General features: G+C 50.4%; 1 protein-coding gene across 2 annotated transcripts in view; it reads left to right on the top strand.

The window, feature by feature from the left end:
• MAN2A2 (mannosidase alpha class 2A member 2) overlaps positions 1 to 12252 on the top strand; it is a 709606-nt gene that overhangs the window by 578781 nt on the left and 118573 nt on the right. The window lies entirely within an intron of this gene.

Genomic DNA, 12252 nt, shown 5'->3' with positions numbered 1-12252 from the left:
AGGGCGAACAAAGAAAAACCAAAAGTGATGATGGACGGAGCGTTGACAATACAAACACTCACCCCCAGTCAACCGATCTGGGTTTAATCCATCACCGTTCTTTAGCTCACTCCGCCACCCCAGTTCAGACATGGCAATATGCAAATCAGTCTGACCCTGTGCCTCATGGGAACAGTCCATGTTTTTAATTGTAGCAATAAATCCTGCTTATTGCTGAAAGCGGATTTATTTATTACTATTTTAGAAATGCCACTTTAGAAGTGGGCATTTCTGTATGTTTATTACTCTTTGTGCCCTGCCTGGTTGGGTATTCAGCATCTGGTTTTGACTGACAGGAGCAGGGATGTGCATTAGACAGGCACAAGGGGACCGAGGTGTGTCCTGCCTTTCCTGGCTGACTCATAGTTGGCCCGAATAGGCCTGGTCAGCATTTAGAGTGGTGGGAGGAGTTGTCACCTGCTCCTGAATAAGGCTGTGCCTGCCTTACACAATGCTGTCTCTGCCACCCCCCCATGTAGTGTGCTGGAGTCAGAGCTTGGGAATGGGGATGTTGTGCACTTCTACAAGTTTTTTGAAGTTCCCCCAGAGCAAAGACTTTAGGAGTAAAAGTACAGGGGCTCTGACCCCACTTTAGTAGTACACTACTGAACCTGCAAGAAGCTCTGCTGGAGTAAAGGCTGCTGCGCTAGGAGAATTGCCACTTTAGTGGGCCTGACTGTTCCCAGTAATTGCTGCCTGCTGACCTCTGCCTGCAAGCAAGGAACTAAGGACTGCCTCCAGAGTGACTCTAGGGACTTGTCAGTTATCTCTGTTCACCCGAGGTCTCAGGATAATCAAAAACATGGCCGGAGCAATATCTGCCTCTAACTACAGCGCAGCCCTTCATTACAGACGTGCGCTATGTCTCTCCTGATGCCTCTTTTATACATTTAGCGTGGTCCTGCCCCACAATGGCATCCTACTGTCAAGAAGTGTGCGCGACCATTTGAAAGAAACAGTTAGTTGTAGATTCCTTAACTTAGAATTAACCCCAGGGGTCAGACTGGATCCGGAAACTTTTTCGGCAGCAGTACCCCTGCGCGTCAAAAGGTGGCGTCGGTCGGCTCCACGTTCATCGTTGGCGTCGTGATCGGCAGGATGATGACACGGTAGCTACTTACACTCCACCCTCGCACGATGACGTCGGTCTTTCTTTTTCCGTGCCAGCAAACACAGATCCAGAGAGAGCGGTACCCCCAGTCACTTTTATGACTGACATTTTTGCGACTTCGTTTTTTAGTCTAACATCGACTCCTGGTGCACAAGGGAGGCCCGGTTTCAAGGCCTGCGGTTCCTGTACCCGACTTATGTCGGTTACGGATCCGCACTGCGTGTGCCTCTGCTGCCTGGAGCGCAACCATGACCCCAAGTCGTGCTCCGGAAGTCTTTGCGGAAGTGGTCCCGAAAGCTACTCGAGGCCTGGCAGTTGGCTCCGCGTCGTTTGAGGTCCCGGTCACGTGAGAGGTCGAGGGACCGATTGCGGAGCAATCATCACTCCTAGTCTAAGTCTTAGCACTCAGGGTCAGGTTATTCGCAGCACAAGAAGAAGTCGAAGAAGCATTGTCGCTCTTCGACTTTCCGTCGGCCGATGCGACAAAGGGTGCTGGTGGTGCCCCTCCTGTTGCTCCTTGTGAGGAGCCTTCAGGGTCGACTCCGGCCTGACCAGCTTTGTCAATTTTACGAAGCGATGCATACCATCTTTGGGCAGCCCGACTCTGCCGGCGTGCCTTCAGGCCCGGCGCACTCGGCTGGGGACTCTAGGCCTTCTACGCCGGAGGCTCCGGCCTCTGCACCGTAGGGCCCCCTTGGATCCAGACCTGGATCCGGATCGGCGCCAGTCGTCCTTATTACACCTCCACCATCGCTGATTCCACCAGCACCACGTCCACAGCCACGCCTCCTGGACCTTCAGCCGGCGTCGACCCCGGCTTCCACCCCATTGTGGATACGGAGCCGGACCTGCGTCGCCTGACACCGGATCCGGCGCCGATGGGTACTTTTGTGACTGCATTCAACCCTGGACATTTTCAGCCAGTTTGGCAGCCAGAGGTCAGTGAGGCAGACTGGCAGGGGAGGGGTCTTGTGACCCTTTAACTGACAAGTTGGAGTACGACCATTACTGGAGAGAGGAACTGGCGGATGCCAGTGGTCTGGACACCTCACCAGACCTTGGCATGTTGTCTCCTCCTACCGTGGCCACGGAGGAGGGGGAGTCTTACACAGTGGTGTTGCGTAGGGCGGCCGAGGCCCCAAACCTCGAGCTACCTACCGTGGCAATCAGGACTAACCTCCGGACAGAGGTGCTTCTGCCGGCACCTCTTGGGAGCCCGTGCTGCCGTTTAATTAAGCCCTCACAGACATCCTTTTGGGCACCTGGTGCAGGGGCTCCTGTGGATAGGATGGTTGCCCGACGCCACCGTCCGGCCCCGGGCGAACCCACTTTCCTCTCCCAACATCCCCTCCCCAAGAGCTCGGTGGTCCAAGCTTCAACGTCCCAAAGCGCATTCCCTAACGCACCACCGGACAGGGAATTCAAGAAGCTGGATCAGCTTGGGAAGAAGTAGTTTTCTTCCTCCAGCTTAGAGCTGCTGTTGGTAAACACTGCATGCCTGTTGGGCCGTTATTCCCACTCGGTGTGGGATACAGTGGCGTAAGTGTAGCCTCAGTGTCCAGAGGAGGCCGGGGCCGTACTCTCCTGTGTTATTGCAGAGGGGAGAGACGCAGCAAAGTTTACCATCCGCTGTGGACTGGACACTGCTGAGTCACTGGGTAGGACCATTTCATCGTCGGTGGCGCTTCTCCGTCATGCCTGGTTGAGAACGACTGGCTTTTCTGGGGATGTCCAGAACACTTTGATGGACATTCCCTTTGATGGCTGTCACCTGTTCGGCGACAAGATAGACAGTGCGCTAGAGTGCTTCAAAGACTCTCAGGCTACTGCGAAGTCCTTGGGCTTCTCCACCATGCACCCTGCACGGTCTGCCTTTCGCCCCTTTCGTAGCCACGGAAGGGGTGCACCAACACGTTCCTTTCAGAGACACAGGCCAGCGCAAGCTGTTCAACCTCAGCGCGGCCCGGGACGTGGGAACCACCGACGTGGTTCTAGGGGCCAGCAGGTGGGCCAGTCCACCACCACCACCCCTTGGCAGCAGCCTCCAAACCCTCCTAGTCTGACCTTTCAGGCTCATCAAAAGCCAGTGGGCAGCAGGATCCGCCATCACCTCCTCCACTGTTGCACTGTCACGTCAAACAGGTAGGTTTTGCAGATGGTCCAAAGGGGCTACTCCCTCCCCTTCGAGACTAACCCTCCAGCCATGCCATCCCAGTACCATCGCATGTCGGAGGATCACTTTGCCCTTCTCCAACAGGAAGGTAGGGCTCTCTTGGCCAAGGGAGCCATCGATCACATTCCTGCTCCAGAAGTAGGTCGTTGTTGGTATTCCTACTACTTTCTGGTGCCCAAGAAGGACAAGGGCCTACGTCCTTTCTTGGATCTCAGGGACGTCAACCGCTTCCTCCGGAAAGAGAAGTTCAAAATGTTGTCCCTGGCCCAAGTCTTGTCTGCCTTGACCCTGGTGACTGGAAGGTAGCGTTGGACTTGCAGGACGCTTATTTTCACACACCCGTCCTGCCGGCCCACCGGCGTTACCTGCGGTTCAAGCTAGGCCATGAGCACTTTCAGTTTACCGTGCTCCCCTTTGGCCTTACCAGCGCCCCTCGGGTGTTCACGAAAGTGATGGCGGTGGTTGCAGCTCATCTGCACAGATCAGGGGTTCCAGTCTTCCCCGATCTCGACAACTGGTTGTTGAAGGTGGGCTCGCCCCAGGCAGTCATCTCCCACCTCCAGACTCTCTGGGGTTCTCCATCAACATGACGAAGTCACACCTGACCCCCTCTCAGAAGCTCCAGTTCATCGGAGCAGTTCTGGACACAACGCAGTTTCCCAAACAGCTAGTCCGGGATATTCGGGCTATGATTCAAATCTTACAGCCTCTATTCCGGGTTTCATTCAGGATGACCCTTAGGCTTATGGGCCTCATGGCCTCCTGCATCCTGCTGGTCGATCGTGCCAGATAGCATATGCGGGCTCTGCAGTGGGACCTGACGTTCCAGTGGACGCAGCATCAGGGAAATCTGTCCGATTGCATCCAGATCTCGGAGGGCACTGCACGACAATTGCAGTGGTGGCTCACGAACCAGGATTGGGTCAACGGCAGATCGCTCTCCCTTCCCCAACCAGCACACACAGTGGTGACAGACGCATCCCTTGTGGGATGAGGCGGCCACATGGGAGAGGCGGAGATCTGAGGCCTCTGGTCTCCGGTGGAGTCCGAGCTCAACATCAACCTTCTGGAGCTTTGGGTGATCTGTCTTGCACTAAAAGCATTCCTTCCCTCTGTCCGGGGAAGAGTAGTGCAGGTATTCATGGACAACACCACAGACATGTGGTACTGTAACAAACAAGGCAGTGTGGGGTTGTGGACTCTGTCTCTGGACAGGGCTGGAACATCAGGGCATATCCCTGGTGGTTCAACACCTGGCAGGTTCACTGAACGACAGGGCGGACGAGCACAGCCGCAGGTTCATGATGGATCACGAATGACGTCTTCACTAGGAGGTGGTGCAAGGTTTCTTTCAACAGTGGGGAGACCCTTGGTTAGATCTATTCGCCACCGAAGAAAACACACAATGTCAGCAATTCTACGCGTTGGAATTTCCTAGGCGGCAGTCACTTGCATGGCGATGCTTTTCGTCTCAAGTGGAGTTGCAGTCTTCTATATTTCTTTCCGCCTATACCACTTCTCTTCTGTCGCAGCAGCAGGGGACGCTAACCTGTCCAGCCTCGATCGAGCGGTTGCAGTTGAAGTCATTTGACTTGCCTCCCAAAGTCTGTGATGTAATCTTGGCAGCCAGGCATCCCTCCACTAAGACGTTATACGCCTGCAGATGGAATATATTTGTGGCATGGTGCACAGCAAAGGCTGTGGATCCTCTTTCTGTTCCTCTTTCTGAGGTTCTCTTGTTCCTCCTGTCTTTGGCCCAGCAAAGCTCTGCTCTGGGCACTCTTAAGGGCTACCACTCGGCCATTTAAGTCTTCCTCAGGCTTCCTGATCAGCCTTCTCTTTTCAAGTCCCCTGTTGTAAATAGATTTCTTAAAGTCATTACACATGTTTTTCCTCCTGTTCCCTTCGTAATGCCTCAGTGGGACTTGAATTTGGTTCTTACTTATCGGATGTGCGCTCCCTTTGAGCCACTACATAACTGTCCTCTCAGACTCCTCACTCTGAAAACTGCGTTTCTGGTGACCATCACATCTGCGCGCAGGGTGAGTGAGCTACAGGCTCTGTCTTCTAAGCCTCCTTTTCTGGCTGTTCATCCGGACACGGTGGTCCTCGGGTCTCGACCTTCCTTTCAATCAAAGGTGGTCACTTGTTTTCATATTGGCCTAACCATCACTTTGCCCACCTTCTTTCCGCCTCTGCATACTTCAAAAGAGGATGAGAGGCTCCACCGTCTGGATACGAAACATGCGCTCTCCGTCTACTTGCATCGTACCAAACAATTTCGGGTGGACGGCCAGCTATTTGTTGGTTACGCGGGCGCTTAGAAAGGACGGGCCCTGCACAAACGGACCATCTCCTGGTCGGTCGTTCTGTGCATCAAAGCCTGCTATTCTTTGGCAAACAAGGAGCATCCAGTGGGGCTGCGCGCCCATTCCACCAGGGCGACGGCAGCTACTACTGCTTTAGGACGGGGAGTCCCCCTAAATGACATCTGTCAGGCAGCTACATGGGCATCACTGCACACGTTCACCAAGCACTACTGCCTGGACAGCCAAGTCCAGAGTGACGGCTTCTTTGGCCGTTCTGATCTGCAGGACTTTCTGGTGTGACTTAGTTTGCAGACCCACCTCCGGGGTTGGTATTGCTGGGGTATCTATTCTAAGGTAAGGAATCTATAATTAACTGTTTCTTTCATATGAACAAGTTACTTACCTTCGGTGATAATATATCTGTTTGAAACATACCAGCCCACCCATCCTCTCCATTCTGCGAACTCACTTCTAGCATTAAGGACTTCTTTCAGGGCCCTAGTTTTGTGCACCAGTGGTCGGTATCTTGCATGGCTCTGTGCTTCTGGATGTTGTGAAAGTCGTGTGCAGAACTGACGTCAGCAAGCGAGGGCTGCATCTAAGTAGCAACCGCAACGTCATCCCGAAGACCACGACGCCAACAACGAACGTGGAGCCGATCGACTCCACCTTTCGACGCACAGGGGTACTGCTGATGAAAAAATTTCCAGATCCAGTCTGACGCCTGGGGGTGATTCTAAGGTAACCTATGTTTCCTACAGATATATCGTTACCAAAGGTAAGTAACTTGTTCATTGGGGCTATTGCATCAACTGCCCTTACACCAAACCCATTCTCTGCCTACTTGGCTATGTCAAGGAGGTGCCCGATGCCTGCAGATGCCCAGTGGCAATGCTACTGGTCTTGGCCAGACGCAGAGCGGCAATGCTCAGGAGTGAACACCAGCACTGATGCTCACACTTTGGCCTACTGATGCGGCATACTGCCAGACACAACTAACAGAATTTTGGAATCTTATGCCGGGCGCTAGCAGGCCACATGATATCTGTGAGCCAATGGTCACTTATTTACATGGTTTAGCAGACAATACCTCTCATAACCACGCTCCCATGAGTAGCCCGGTGCGCACATCTGCTCAGGTGACAGACACCTATTTATTTATTTATTTATTTATGGGTTTATATCGCGCTAGAATCCACTCCCGAAGGAGTATCTCTGCGCCCAAAAAAAAAACCCTAGGTTGGGGACTCATGGAATTCCATATATATGATTACTGTTATGATTCTACTTGCCTCTGTAGAACTTCCTCAGCTTTCATATAAGATCTGCCATTTGCTGTGAATCTCTGAGGCAATCACAATACTGCCAAGCTGCTATTGTACCTGTGAATGTACCTTAAATCCTCTGTAATACATTGATGACACTGCTGAACTGTATGCGTTAACATGCTTATGTTGAATTTCAATAAAAAAAGTTTAAAAAAAAAGAAAAACCTGAACTGTGACCAAGTAACATGATTTAATTATCTTGTGTCTTTTAGTACAATTCTACTCTGAAAACTAGATGAGTGGGAAATTTCATTGTATATTGATGTGCTTTATGATTTTTCTATGTATAAATCGAATAAAGATATACTACTACTAAAATAAGTATTTGCAAAGCAATAGGTCTCGCATTTACTAGAGTTTGAGCTATTGGCATTGTAGATTACAATGCCTTTTATTAATGTGTTGATTTTTCAAACAAATAAATAAAAGGCATTGTCATTTACAATGCCTATAGCATAAACTCTCACAAATGCGAGACTTATTGCATTGTGAATGCTTGTTTCAGGTATTTCGCGTTTATCGCCTCCAGGCTTTCCTTGCTACAGATATCTGAGTGGGTGGTCATCAGGCCTTGCCTGGACTGCGAGTGCCGTGACTGCCAGCTGCTGTGCCGCTTGCTGGCCATTCTCCTGCTCTCCAGTGCCAGTATGGATGTATACTTGCAAGCACTATGCCCCCACCCGAAATAGGTGCCCGGTGCAGTCACACCATTTGCACCACTCTTATCTGCTCACAGTTCCTGTGACCTCAGTGAAAGAGTCAGTGACTGGATCACTGTTGCTTTAGGGTGTGCTGCTTCGTTGGCCTGACCGCAAGACTGGAGATGAACGTCAGTATTGATTGTGATGGGCAGTCCTTCAAGGTTAAACCACACCTGCCTCTGCTAGGGTTCACCTGCTGGTGCTAAGATACCAGGGCTTCTAAGATCTAGTGGGGCCTTCTAAGGTCTAGCATGGGAATATGCTCCCTCAGTAGAGTTGTCTGGTGGACTGGTCATGAAGGCTGAACCCGGTTCGTCAGTTCCAAATTCGGCAGCTCTGGCCAAGGTGCCACATCCTCTCCCCCACTAAACACCGTACTGCCCCACTGAAAAGAAACTCGCACTGCCTTCAGCTACAACTAAATTGTGCCTACTATAAACACCTGGAAGTGACTCAATTCAAATTATGCTCTAGACAAGAGTAATATGCTGCCTAAATAAAAGTAACCACATCCCGGAAAAATCAACCACTCATAGGGAATGCAAGATTAAGTAAAGCATGTGAAATCTAAGCAGAAACAACATGGTTATCTTAACGATTTCTCACTCATTATTTAGAAATCAGTGAGTGCTTTTACCTGAAAAGTTAAGGACATGACTACAGGGCTTAGAAAGGACCCTTTCAATGTCCATTGCTTATAATCTTACAAAACGTAAGCAGTATGGTATGTTTTTTTTCCAATCCACCCATCAACCAGGTATTGCAGTACCTTCAGGATTGGTATACTTCCCCACCCGGGAAAAACAATGCTGTTCAAAGTGAGACAGGAAAACAAAAGTAGCTCTTCATTGCAAACTCTGTAAAGTGGCGCTAATGTGTTTAGGTATGAATAAAATCAATCTGGTCACTTTGCAAGCACTCTGTCTTGCTATATTTTGTTATGTATTTATTTTTCATATTTTAAACCTTTTATTTCTCTCCGTCTCGAGGCTGCACTTTGGAATAGAAAAATGTCATAAAAAGGGCATTTCTAGCAAGTTTTTTTTGCGTTTTGGGATCCATTTCACAGGGAAGCAAATAATGAAAGAAGGAAAGAGAGGTTGTGAACCGTTACTTCAAGTCACGGTTTTCACTAAGTGAGGAGCTAGAATTGCCCCATGCTATATTGGGTGGCATCAAATCGACTGGCAGAGAAAGGGAGTGCCTCCCTGGTCACGCAGTCCAACTTGCATCACCGCGCCTTCCATCAAGTATTCACTCTTCATGCCGTGAGAGGACCCTTGCCAAACAAACAACCGACGATGCTCTTTGTTGCCTACCAAGTGCTTCCTGAAACTCAGTATTGTGCGCGGAGGAAAGCGCTCTTTCCCGACATCGGCGTTTCCGAGAGCTGAGTGTCGGAGGTGCTGCGCTAAACCTTCCTGCAGGGAGACCCACTGTTCGTCGCAGTGAGCAATACAGTAGCGTGCCTAGGATAGCCGAGGGTGGGAGGAGTATCGCTCCTGCCTTCCTGCGAGCACCCCCCAACCGGCATCAGCGGCGTGTGCAGACTGACTGCTCTTGTCCCAAGCGCATGCAGGGCTCGCGCATGGAACCAGCACTCCTATCTTGAGGACACTGGCTCGCCACCGCAATGTGGGAGCTGTTTCCTAAATACTTTTGTCATGTAGCTCCTGGATATCCTTATATCGTGTTAAGTTAGCATAGGCGCATTAGAAGTTTAAACGCCATTTTTCCATTTTGTAACTTCTGCACACGACACTTAATTGTTGACTTAGCTTTCAACCTAGTAGTTTGCTATGGTTTATTTGAGAATAATATGTTATTGCTCTGATATCAGCTTTGCTTAATAAACTATGTCTGCACAGAGAGTGCTGAAGTTTCAGGAACAACACGATACAGGATTGTTATGAGGTCTGATCTCCACGCCTTCATAGTCATAACATAAGTGCAGCTTCTGCCAACTCTGGGCTTGAGGCGGGATTTATATTGCTTTGCTTGGGGCACAAAAAACAGACTTGATGCACTGTAGCTAGCTCGGTAAGGGGTAAGTTGGGTACTAAGGTGAGTTTTGGGTCACCCTAATTCGCCGAGGTTCCAATCCTCTGTGCACAGTTCTGTGTGAGAACAGAAACCCTGCGACATGGCGCCCAACGGTTTTGGTGGTCTTATATCATGACACTCGAGTAGTATATCGTTCAAACCTTAACCCCTTCACTTCCGTTTCCGGAAAACGGGGTGTCGGTGAAACCTACCTATTTTATGGAAATAGGTATTTTTCAAGCTTGATTCTTACTAAAACGGTTTCTTTGAATTACTACCCAGTTGTGCTACAAAGTATTCTTTGTTTTTCAATATTTCCGGTGATATCATGGCAGTGGCCATTGCGCAACATAGCCGAATTGCGGTGCGCAATCACTTGCAGACTTATCTTGTCCCATTGGAGGGCATGGCTGTGGTTTTTGTGGTGTGTGCGGACCCGGCGTACCCATTTGAACTGTTTTACTCTTGGGTTACGTTTCCGGAGGTGGATGCGAATTCTCAAGTGTTCCTCCACTACACACCCTCCGCTGTACCGGCTGAATATACTCCGTACAGGGCACTGGAAATACCTGTTAATCATTGGCAGCGTTGCCTTTGGTTTGATGGCGCCCTCCCCCACTCTTTGTCAGCTGCGCGGTTAGGCCCACTCTCCATTCCAGGTACTGTTTGGCCTGCTTTGGGGGGCTTTACCCCGCACCCGAATCACGGCGCTTGTCCTCTGGCGGATGTTCGTAGACTGCATGTGGTCGCGATTGCTGTGATTCGAGCGTTAGTACAATACATAGGTCGTCATCTCCCGGGAGGTCCACCCGGGGGTGCGGCCGTTCAGATGGAACGTGGCAGTTTAAAATTGAATCCAGTTATGGTCAATTCGGTTTTTGGTAAGCGTCCTGATGATAAGGATGACTTTCCCTTTTGGCTTGCCGAGAAGTTTGACCAGCTGGAAGCTGTGTTCCCAAATTCTACTCCTGCTGATAAACATAGGATGTTAACGATTACTTTACCTAGGGATTTAGCTCCCGAACTAGTCGACTGTGAAAGTTGGGGAAAAACTTTTGCGGCAGTTTTTACGAGGTGCTTCGGCACCCCGTCAATGACGCAGCTGCCCGAGATTGTCAAACGTGTTCAGGATGATCACGGGCCGGAGGCAGCTGTTGAATTGGGTATGCGCCTGTGTGGTTCGTTTGAGATCGTTAGCGATCTCATCCTCTCCAATGTTAAAGGAGACGCAGTGAACTTTCAGGTGTCTAATGCTTTGGCACTTATACCCGATGCCGAGAAACCCCGCCAGTTGGCGAAAATTGTAGTGGCCGCTTATAAAACAATCGGTCGCACAAGTAAAGGTTTGAAGTATTTCGCAGTCAAGGAGAAGAAACAATCGCAAGTACAGTCTGCTGCGGCAGACGTACAACAAAAGTCCAAGAAACAAAATTGGCCTCAAAAACAGAAACAGGGGAAGCAACAGCAGCAGACTCAGACTTCTTATCCTGCACCACAAGTTCCTGCGCCGACTGAAAAAGTTTATGATTTGCACGATCGCGCAATGATTAAATCACCTGATCGTTTTCAGGGTTCTGATCAACGCTCTCCTCGTTCCTTTCAGGACTCATCGGCCCGAAGACCGGTGGTGGAGGTGGCGGACGGGGACGTGGTGGCCAACTAGGACGTGGCCAGCCCCGCCAGACAGACGGCGCTGCGAAGCAGGAGGATTCTGCGCAAAAGCGACCGCAGTTTGCGAAAAAGAAAGTCGCAGCCTTAACAGCGCATCGATATGCCACAGATAGTGAGAACGCGGCTTCGGAATCTGACGTGGGCTCTGACCTTGCTGGACAGCGCGGCGGAGATTACCATAGTGAGAGAGGCGCTGCGTCCACTACTGAGGGTGACAGCGACTGATGTCTACGTAGTCATTGAAACAGCAGACACGAGACTTGCTCCCCCTGAGAGACTTTATGAAATTGTCCTGTTAATTGAAGGTGACATACAGCGTACCGTCAAAGGGGTGTTTTGGGAGAATCTTTCCTCTACATATGATATTTTGCTTTCGGAGGCTGACTGGCCCCCACCTTTTGTGCTCGCGGCGCCGCGAGGGGAGGAGGTAATCCTCCCCAGTTTCGCGAACACTGTCTCGACAGCGCATGCGCAGCATTTTGCAGAAGAGTGGGCTCGGGCTCTCGCACCGGCTCTGTACCGTAACCAATGTGGTTGGGATAAATTGTCGCCTTGCCACGAAATCCCGTTGCGGTCTGAGCCGCAGCCTCAACCTCAATATCCCATACGGCGTGAAGCAAAAGCTTCCGTCGCTGAAATCCTTGTGCAATTGGAATATCAGGGAGTTATTGAAACGTGTGTGTCACCGATGAATAATCCCCTTTTTACTGTGACCAAACCTGACGGATCATTTCGTTTGGTATTGGATTACCGGCATTTGAACTCGCATTGCCGTAACTGTGCAGTACAGAATACTCACGGCTCTGCTCTAGTGGATAGTCTAGTGCGTAAGCGTTTCAAAACAACTCTTGACATATCCAACGGTTTCTATGCCCAT

The sequence above is a fragment of the Lissotriton helveticus genome, chromosome 3_1 (assembly GCF_964261635.1).
Source record: "Lissotriton helveticus chromosome 3_1, aLisHel1.1, whole genome shotgun sequence".
In the NCBI taxonomy this organism is placed as follows: domain Eukaryota; kingdom Metazoa; phylum Chordata; class Amphibia; order Caudata; family Salamandridae; genus Lissotriton; species Lissotriton helveticus.
This window is presented reverse-complemented; position numbering and strand designations above follow the sequence as displayed.